The sequence below is a fragment of the Callithrix jacchus genome, chromosome 1 (genome assembly GCF_049354715.1).
Source record: "Callithrix jacchus isolate 240 chromosome 1, calJac240_pri, whole genome shotgun sequence".
Lineage (NCBI taxonomy): Eukaryota > Metazoa > Chordata > Mammalia > Primates > Cebidae > Callithrix > Callithrix jacchus.
Genome location: NC_133502.1, coordinates 86,242,472 through 86,252,257, shown reverse-complemented (window position 1 = coordinate 86,252,257; position 9,786 = coordinate 86,242,472). Strand labels below are relative to the sequence as shown.

General features: G+C 40.1%; 1 pseudogene; it reads right to left on the bottom strand.

Annotated features, from left to right (window-relative positions):
• Positions 1-1,403: 1,403 nt before the first annotated feature.
• Positions 1,404-2,849, bottom strand: LOC100413079 (recombining binding protein suppressor of hairless pseudogene; annotated as a pseudogene).
• Between the last annotated feature and the right edge of the window lie 6,937 nt (positions 2,850-9,786).

Below are 9,786 nucleotides of genomic sequence, written 5' to 3'. Positions count from 1 at the left end.
GTATAAACTTGCTTCACTTTCTATCTTATTGCTAGTAAACCTTATAGGGGCATAGTTAGTAAAATAAACCCGTTAAGGACTGAATGCATACAGTATGCTGCAAGGTACAAAAAATAAGCTAAAAATGAGCATATATACCTACATCTGGACCAATACAGTACTGAATGCTGGCAAACATTTATCATGATACAGGAAAAAATTAATAAAAGGAGATGCAGTTCAGTACTGAAAGGGTTAAATAGAAACCCTAATATACTATTGTTTCTATCCATTCCATGTTACAGTTCTTGAAAACAAAATCCTAAGTCTGACACAGAAAATTACACACAGTTGTTCAGTACTCATCAGAAACACAGCTGCTTTTGAAATCAAAGTAACTTGGTTAATAAGTGAACAGCATTTTGTTTCAAAAGGAACTCCTCCCCAGTGAATTTTCTGGCTAGCATGACTAGTTAGGTTAGTTCTCAAGAATGGCATCGGAAGTTTTCTGTGAAAGCACAGATGGTACCAGTTTCATTAAAAACAAAAACAAAAAGCGAACCAGTTATGACTGCAGATAAGTCTGTGCAGTAAGAGTGATAAACATTTCATGATTAATTCGTGTATAAGGATGCCTTTAATTGCCACAGTTTAAAGGAAGTGAGCAGCAAATTAGATATTATATTAGTGTTCACCTCTGAAGTCACTCAAAACATAAAGGGCATTTTTAAAGCCTTTAGCTTACCTTCCCAATCTATGTGATAAATTCAATGGAATGAATAAAAGCATACAGGATCAGAGACTCAGCTTCTACGTGTGTGTTTAGAAATGGCATAGAGTCATGAGAGCGTAAGTTCCAGGCTTAGACCAAAATAAACCTGGAAGAGTATGATGGTGAGATTAATAAGTGTGGTCAGTCTTGGAACCTGAATGCATTTTAGAGCAAAAGCTCAAACGTGAGTAAGGAAGAGAACAACCTATTAAGTAATGAGGCATACTATAATACTGTGATATAAAAAAGGTAGGGTGAAAATGTACCTTTTATGAAAGCTTATTCCAGTTTTTTTATACAATATATAAGTTCCTCGGTCCATAAAAACTATGTTAGATTTGTGCCTTCTAGTTTGTTCTACTTGTATTCCAGCCACATTATTGACTTATTGCCCATTTAAACAAAAACAAACCAATAACCAACAAAACAGCTGAAAAATTTCATTTCCAATAGTTTCTACATTTTGAATTTTTTTTTGTTTTGCTTTACTATGGCTTCTGCATTTCAAATCAGCTCTACAGATAGAAAGCAGAGTCTTTGAATAGTATTTTGAATGGTATCATCTGGTATGAAAAGTTTTCCCAAGAAACCACAAAAGATTGTTCATTTTTTTTCTCCTTTTTTGTCAACAGTTTGCCACACTCAAGTCCGTTTAAGTGCTAACAAAAAGATGATAGGGTGACGCTGTTGTTGTGGATGATGTGACACTGGTTGAATTTGTGCTGGTGTTTGTATAACTTCCCACACTGTTTGAGTTTGATTCATGAGGGGGCACCTGGCTTGAACTGGCTGGAAGGATTGCTCCTGCTGCACTGTAATGTGGCTGCAGCCTTCGTTCTGCTGTGTAGGCAAAGGTAAGGATGGCAGAATAAATGATTCCATCATTTTGGACCAAAGTTACCACAAGCTGGACTGGTTGCTGGACCCATCTCCAGCCTTCTCGGGATACAGAAATGTCTGGAAGGACACAGCATACTCTCTCCACACCTGTACATCGTTTCAGCTTCTACATCCCCAAACCACACTCATGAATTTGGAGGGAAATTCTGTCCTGTAAATTCAAGCATTGCTATGTCTCCACCACCATTCAACTGAAGGCTGTCTACGACAGGCATAGGCACGACCAGGGCAAGGACAGGGTCCATTCTTTTGTGAAATATATACTCTGCCTTATGTGTGCTAATGATTGTCCACGAAGTGCCATAAATTATCATCTTTACTTGGTTCTTTTGGGCATGGAGTAGCCTGAAATTGAATTATTCTTTCTTGAGAAAGGCACAAGCACATTCTTTCTGTATCCCTAAGGTAAAATACATGTTTATGGAGTTGTGACACAGGATCATCTGCATCCAATAATGCGTTCTGCCTATCAACTTTCCTAACTATCAATCTTGGGAGTGCCATGCCAGTAACTGAACACACAAGTTTGACTGTTTGTCCATAATGGATGTAGCCATCTCAGGCTGTGAATTCTTCTCCTTCTGATTCATCATCATCCAAGAAATGAATGTAAAATGCTCCCCATTGCTGTGAACTGGCATGAAAATTACCTCCTTCCACATGCAAGTATCTGGTACTAACTGTCTGGGATTGTAGTCGATTAAACAGAGCCACCTTGGCAGGCGCCTGTAGTCCCAGCTACTCAGGAGGCAGAGGCAGGGGAATTGCTTGAACCCAGGAAACAGAGGTTGCAGTGAGCTGAGATTGTGCCACTGCACTCCAGCCTTGCAACAGAGCAAGACTCCGTCTCAGAAAGAAAAGCCACCTTTGTTCCTGAGGCAATGCATAAGTTAGCATTTTTCAATTACTGCTTTTTTTTTGGAAGGTTTAGAGATGAATTTTATCTGCTTGCTGAGGAACACACCATTGTCACCACTCTTGCCATAGAACATTATTACAGAAAACAAGAAGTGCTTTCACTTGTCTGATTCAGAGATGTACCGTGTTTTGGCTGTGCAATAGTTCTCTCCTTCCAAGTTTAGCTGCTGCATTTCTTGGTCACTATTCCTATCTCAATAAATGCACTGTGTTGAGACTCTTGTTCAGAACAATCATCACGTTCCATTTCTTCCTTTTTATTCTTTCATCTGTTGCCCATGAGATATACAGAAGGAGAAGGGGAAAAAACCTTTTTTCATTTCCATATGACTTGTGAAATTTTTGCATGAAGAATAAGTACTGTTAGATCCCCTCATGCTTTTAAATAATTTCACATAGTTTCCCTAGCAAACTGGTTAGGTGGATGCCACTCATCAAATTTCCTTTTTTTTTTGAGACAGAGTCTCACTCTGTCACCAGGCGCCAGGCTGGGGTGCAGTGGCAAATTCTCGGCTCACTGCAGCCTCCACCTCCTTGGTCCAAGCAATTCTCCTGCCTCAGCCTCTCAAGTAGCTGGAACTACATGCATGCACCATAATGCCCAGCTAATTTCTGTATTTTTAGTAGAGACGGGGTTTCACCATATTGGCCAGGATGGTCTCAATCTCTTGACCTTGTGATCCACCCACCTCGGCCTCCCAAAGTGCTGGGATTACAGGTGTGAGCCACTGTACCCAACCTAAAATTTTCTTTTAATCCATGCCACGGTACTTAAAGAACATGTTAAGGTAAGTCACAGCTTGGAACCCTTCGATCATTCTTCTTTCATGTTGAGATCATAATGGTTCTGAAGAACTATAGTGCTTCTGTTTGAATGATAGTCTCATAATTTCAGTAAGGCTCTGCAGGCTGTATAGGAAGCATGGCAGCGTCTGCTTCTGGGGAGTCTACAGGGAGCTTTTATGCATGGTAGACAGCAAAGCAGGAGCAGGAAACTTACATTCCCATAAACTCTTAAATGATAAGTAATCACAGACCATGATAAAATACTAATTTTTATGTAGCAGAAAAACCAAAATTAAGAAGTCAAATAAGAAAGAAAATCCAACGTTACATGCCTCTGAATATGATTCAGTAGGAAGTACACTGCACCACCTTTGAAGTATTCTTGCCAAAAAGATATGAATGTAAAAGAACTTAAATCTGATCATACCTCTTGTTCTATCATTTTAATTGAAATACATGTTAAATTATATCATAAGGATGCGCTAAGCCAAACACAAAAAGTGAGAAATTCTACAGGCAAGTGGCCTAGGTTTTTCTGCAAATACATGGAGTCAGGTGGGAAGAAGACATTGTGATAGATCAAAACAGTAAGAGTTAAAGAAAGAGGAAAGAAACACAAAAAGCGGCTCAACAGAGGCAGGTTTATTTTGGAGAATAAACCTGAGAGTCGCTTCTGGCCAATTTCAGTCAGGAACAGATTAAGAGTATTTATTGGTGAAAAAGCTTATCACAGGCTTGGAATGTTTCTGTGTGGGGGAGAAGTTTATGGCAGATTGAAATGTCTCTGGTCAAATGGGAGGTTATCTTGGGACTGGCATCTCTCCAGCTGGAGGGGAATTTGTCTGGGGGCTGGCGTGTCTCTGGTCATGGAGGGATTTATCTTAGGGTTGGAATGTCTCTGGTTGGAGATGTCATTTGCGGTTTATGGTCATGCTGACCTTAGCTACTAGGCTGATGCCCTTTGGATTTAAGCGGTTTTTGATGAAGAGGAACTTTAGAATGGCAGTGCTTCTCCATGATGGTGATGCTCCTGCTCTGTCAAAAACGTCTATCAGGCCGGGCATGTTGGCTCACTCCTGTAATCCCAGCACTTTGGAAGGCTGAGGTGGGAGAATCAGGAGATGGAGACCATCCTGGCCAACATGGTGAAACGCCGTCTCTACTAAAAATACAAAAATTAGCTGGGCATGGTGGCTCATGCCTAAAATCCCAGCTACCCAGGAGGCTGAGGCAGGAGAATTGCTTGAACCCAGGAGGTGGAGATTGCAGTGAGCTGAGATGGAGACACCTCACAAAAGAAAGACTACAAACTTAGAATCACAGGCATGCATCACAAGCAACTGCAGTGCTATTAAACGACTATTAATGGATCAGCTGTGCCAGTCAGTGCCCCTTCCTCGCATCCTGCAACTCCTGGCAGTAGCTAGCAGCAGTTATTTAAAAGAGACCAGCCAAGCCAGTTACTGAGTGAGTCCAACCACAATCAGCCCAGAGCCAGCCTCAAGGCTCCCAATCTATGATACTGAGGATAAATTTCATTAATTACATTTCCAATGAAACAATAATTGCCTTTAGTAAACTATAGGAACATAAGTAGAAACGATATTGTAGTAAATGTCTCATGTCATTACTTCTGCCAGATATACCTCTGCCCTTGCATTTTCAAAAGAGATTTGCTGCATCCTTTTCTGAAATATATTTTTATATATCTCAATTTCTTCAAAAATCTTTCCTCTCTCTCTCTCTCTCTCTCTCTCGACAGAGTCTCACTCTGTCACACAGGCTGGAGTGCAGTAGCATGGTCTCTGCTCACCGCAACCTCCTGCCAGGTTCAAGTGATTCTCCTACCTCAGCCTCCTGAGTAGCTGGGATTACAGGCATCTGCCACCACACCTGGCTAATTTTTGTATTTTTAGTGGAGACAGAGTTTCACTATGTTGGCCAGGCTGGTCTCGAACTCCTGACCTTAGGTGATCCACCCAGCTTGGTCTCGCACAGTGCTGAGATTACAGGAGTGAGCCACCCCTCCTGGCCCAAGATCCTAACTATAATTATCTCCCTAGCCACTATACTGAGCATTTTATTTAGTGCTCTTTTATACCATAACATATACATATAAGAAAAACTGTCATATTTTACATATTTATTTTTATTCTGTTTTCCTCTAAAAACTATTAAGGCAACTTCCAAAATATGTACTACATAATGAGATTAATAAACAGGCAAAGCAACTAAAGCAGTAAGAAAATCTAGCTTGTATTTGTATGGATTAAAAAATAAATACACAAGATATAACATGATATTTGGTCCAATATAGGCTTCCCGTGCCCCAGAGAGGTCAGGGATGCCCGGGTCCACAGCCGTGGCTGGGCAGCTGCCATTGCACCTGGGAGTGCAGGGCTCCCTCCACACCAACTCAGAAGGGACAGAGCTCCTACCTGTTCCCCGCTCTCACCTGCTCCACAGAGCGTGCAGCCCCATGGTGCCACCCCTGCTGCAGCTGGCATCTTGGCAGCAGCCTCTCCAGATGGGCCACTCCTGCCATCAACACCACCCAAACAGGTAATGCCACTCAACCAGTTCTGCAATCCCATCCTGGAACAGAAGACAGCAAGAAAGCCTCACTTCCACCCCCTCCATCTCCGGTCTGACCAATCAGCACTCCCCACTTCCTAAGCCCCTACCAGCCATATTATCCTTAAAAACTCTGATCCCCAACTGCTCCTGGAGACTGATTTAAGCAATAATAAAACTCCAGTCTCCTGCCCAGCTGGTTCTGCAAGAATTACTCTTTCTCTGTTGCAATTCCCCTGTCTTGATACATCTGCTGTCAAGGCAGTGGACAAAGGGAAGGGAACTTGTTGGGCAGATATATATATATGTATGTGTATATATATATACACACATATATGTATACATACATTTATATATGTATGCATATATATACATATATATTCATATATATACATTTATATATATATACATATATACATACATATATATTTATATATATATACATATATACATACATATATATTTATATATATACATATATACATACATACATATATACATACATACATATATATATATATATATATATATATATATATATATACTCTCACACACAAATATATCTAATATTTGCAACTGGAGGTAGAACAGAACCACCTAATCCAGAGACCACCTCCTGCAGCATCAGGAGTCAGCAATTCCCTGCCAGGCGGAGACTCAGTTGTGATTATACTGCTGAGGACGTGAACACCAGTCCCCACCCCTGATTCAGCCATTCCACAGATATTTATTCAGCCCCTACCACATTCCAGGAACACAATTCTAAGGGCATCAAGTGCTGTTCTTGTCACAGGCAAAGAAAGTCTCAAAGGGAAATTTTCTCTTCTGGTGGCTCCTGCCCCACCTCCAAGCCTGGTACCTTCAGATATTTATCTTAGGATATTTCTGACAGATGTTGCTCTTCTTCAGCTTTGTCCAGGCATAATTTTATCTCTCAAGAGCCTTCATTTTCTTCCTTCATTGATCCTACATGTGCTGTAACTAACAGGAATTCCACAGAGCTTGTAGCCTTTGGAAAGTGTGGTTTCACGGCTGTCAACACTGGTATTTTTATCTGTATTTTGAGCTTCGTGGAGTTTTCATTGAGATTTTGTGAAATGCACAGGATGGTGTAGGCTAGAATGATAGGTTCGATTAGCTATGTTCCTTGATGATTTCACAGGAAGTTATATTTAAATACCCAAACTATTCAGATTTATGCTTATGTGATGAGACTTTAGTGCTTTTGAATCAAACTATTTTGAAGAGTATTTTGTTTTCAATGAAACATTTATTTATTTAAAATGATTACATAAAAACTGAAACATTCCCCTTGCATGCCACATTTTAGGCAAAATTAACAACATACTGTTGGCTAATCTCTGTCATATGGTGCCTCCATTAGCCAGAATGCAGAGCAACTGCATGCTGGTCTATGTGAGATCTACTCCTATTTTTTGTTTCTAGCAGACCCCAGGTATAATAGCCCTGATGGTACTCCTAATGTTTCCTGTGGTATTAGACAAGAGCAAGCCTCTTGTGAAGGGTCCCAGAATGGTGGGGAAGCTGAACGTCCACCTCCAACTTTCTTTTTCCACTGTAGAAATGATGGGTCCAGCGAAATCCTCTGTGTGTCATGCTGTGCCAGCTTGGTGGAGGGGTGATATGCTCAAAATGAATGGTTTCTCTTATCCTTCAAGCACAGCTTTTCTTAGTTCTGCAGTACAATTGGGTGCCTCAGTCTCACTCCTGAGTTCTGGGATATTCACAAAGTTATTCTTGCCTGTGAATAGTTGCTAGTTGGATTTTTGTGTGGGGATGTGGAGCTGGAGAAATTCTATTCTGCCACCCTGTGAAGTCATTCTCTGGAATAATTTTAGATTTACATAGAGTTGCAAAGATGGTAAAGATATTTCCTATATATTCTTTACTCAGTTTCTTCTGATGTTAACCTCTTACATTACCATGGCACATTTATTAAAAATAAGAAATTAACATTGTACAATATTATTACGTACATGACAGGCTATATTTCACCAGTTTTTCTTTTTTGAGAGGAAGGCTCGCTCTGTTGCCCAGGCTGGAGTGCAGTGGTGTGATCTTGGCTCACTGCAATCTCAACCTCCTAGCTTCAAGTGATTTTCTTTCCTCAGCCACCCAAGTAGCTGGGATTACAGTTGCCCACCACCATGTATGGCTAATTTTTATATTTTTAGTAGACACAGGATTACACCATGTTGGCCAGGCTGGTTTTAGACTCCTGACTTCAGGTGATCTACCTGCCTCGACCGCCCAGAGTGCTGGTATTACAGGAGTCAGTCACCTTGCCTGCCCCACATTTCACCAGTTTTTATTTTTATTTATTTTTCATATATTTATTTTTTACTAGTGTCTTCTCTTTGTTTCCAGGTACCATCGAGGATCTCATATTGTGTTTAGTCTTCATGTCTCCTTCATCTACTTCAATCAGGGACAATCTCTGTCTTTCCTGACTTTGTCACTTTGAAGGCTGTCAATCAGATGTTTCTTAGAATGCTCATCAAGTGATTTGGGTTTATCTGATATTTTCTCTTGATTAGAGTGGGGTTATAAATTTTGAGGAAGAATTTCACATAGTAGAAGTGACCTTCCCGTTGTTTCATGGTGGTGTGAGGTAGCCATATGACTTTTCATTGCTGATGAATGAAACCTCAAATTTGATTGAATCACTTAACTTTGATTACTTGGCTATGTTGGTGACTTGATGGATTCCTTCACTACAAAATTATAATTTTTCCTTTTCCATATTTCATTTCTTAAAAGTCAGTCATTAAGACAAACCTGCAAGACTGGGCACAGTGGCTCACATCTATAATTCCAGCACTTTGAGAGACCAAGGTGGGCAGATTGTTTGAGCACAGTAGTTCAAAACCAGCCTGGAAAACATGGTGAAACCCCATCTCTACAACAATTACAAAAATTAGCCAGGTGTGGTGGAGCACACCTGTAGTCTCAGCAATGTGGGAGGCTGAGGTGGGAGGATCACTTGAGTTTGAGATGTTGGGGTTGTAGTGAGCTGTGATTGTGCCAATGGACTTCAGCCTAGGTAACAGAGTGAGACTTTGTCTCAAAAACCAAAACCAAAACCGCAAAAACAAGACTAACTTGCAAGCCACATGAAGGGAATTCAACTTCACTATAATTCAAAATCACCACAGTAATGAACAAATGTTTTAAAATTTTTTCATTGGTTATAGAATTCTGGGTTGATAGGTTTTCAAAAATTCTTTTATGACTTCAAAGGTGTCACTTCATTTCTTGCTTGCATGGTTTCTGATATGAAGTCAGCTCCCATTCTCTACCTTATTTCTTGTTTGGTAACGTCTTTTTTCCTCTAGCTGCCTTCAAGATTTTTCTCTTTTGAGAAAAATGAGAGGTTTTCAGTTTCTGTGTTAGTTTCTCTTTGTCTCTGGCTTTCAGCAATTTGAACACATTCCATATCACTTTAAGAGTTCTTCATCAGGTTCACTGGACAAATGTGGCACAATTAACAAAGGGGAACACATTCTCCAAATGTGTTCTGTTTCCCCAGGAAGCCAGCAGAAAATACAACAAAATGCCTCTCCCTATCCTTTAGCAAAACACATGTCAGAGCAATGCAAGATTTGATTGGAACGCTTTATTTCATTAATAATTAGATTGAGTTGTTTCTCTTTCTAGTAGTAACCCAGTAATAGATACTAAATTTTTTGGAGCTAAATAAGGGCAATGGTAATTTTCATTTAAATGTTGCTATATGGTAGCTTAGAGCATCTTACCTGTACACAGTTCCAAAAGCAGAAAACCTAAATTAAATTAACATATAAAAAATTAACCCAGATGTATCACTACAGGTTCCC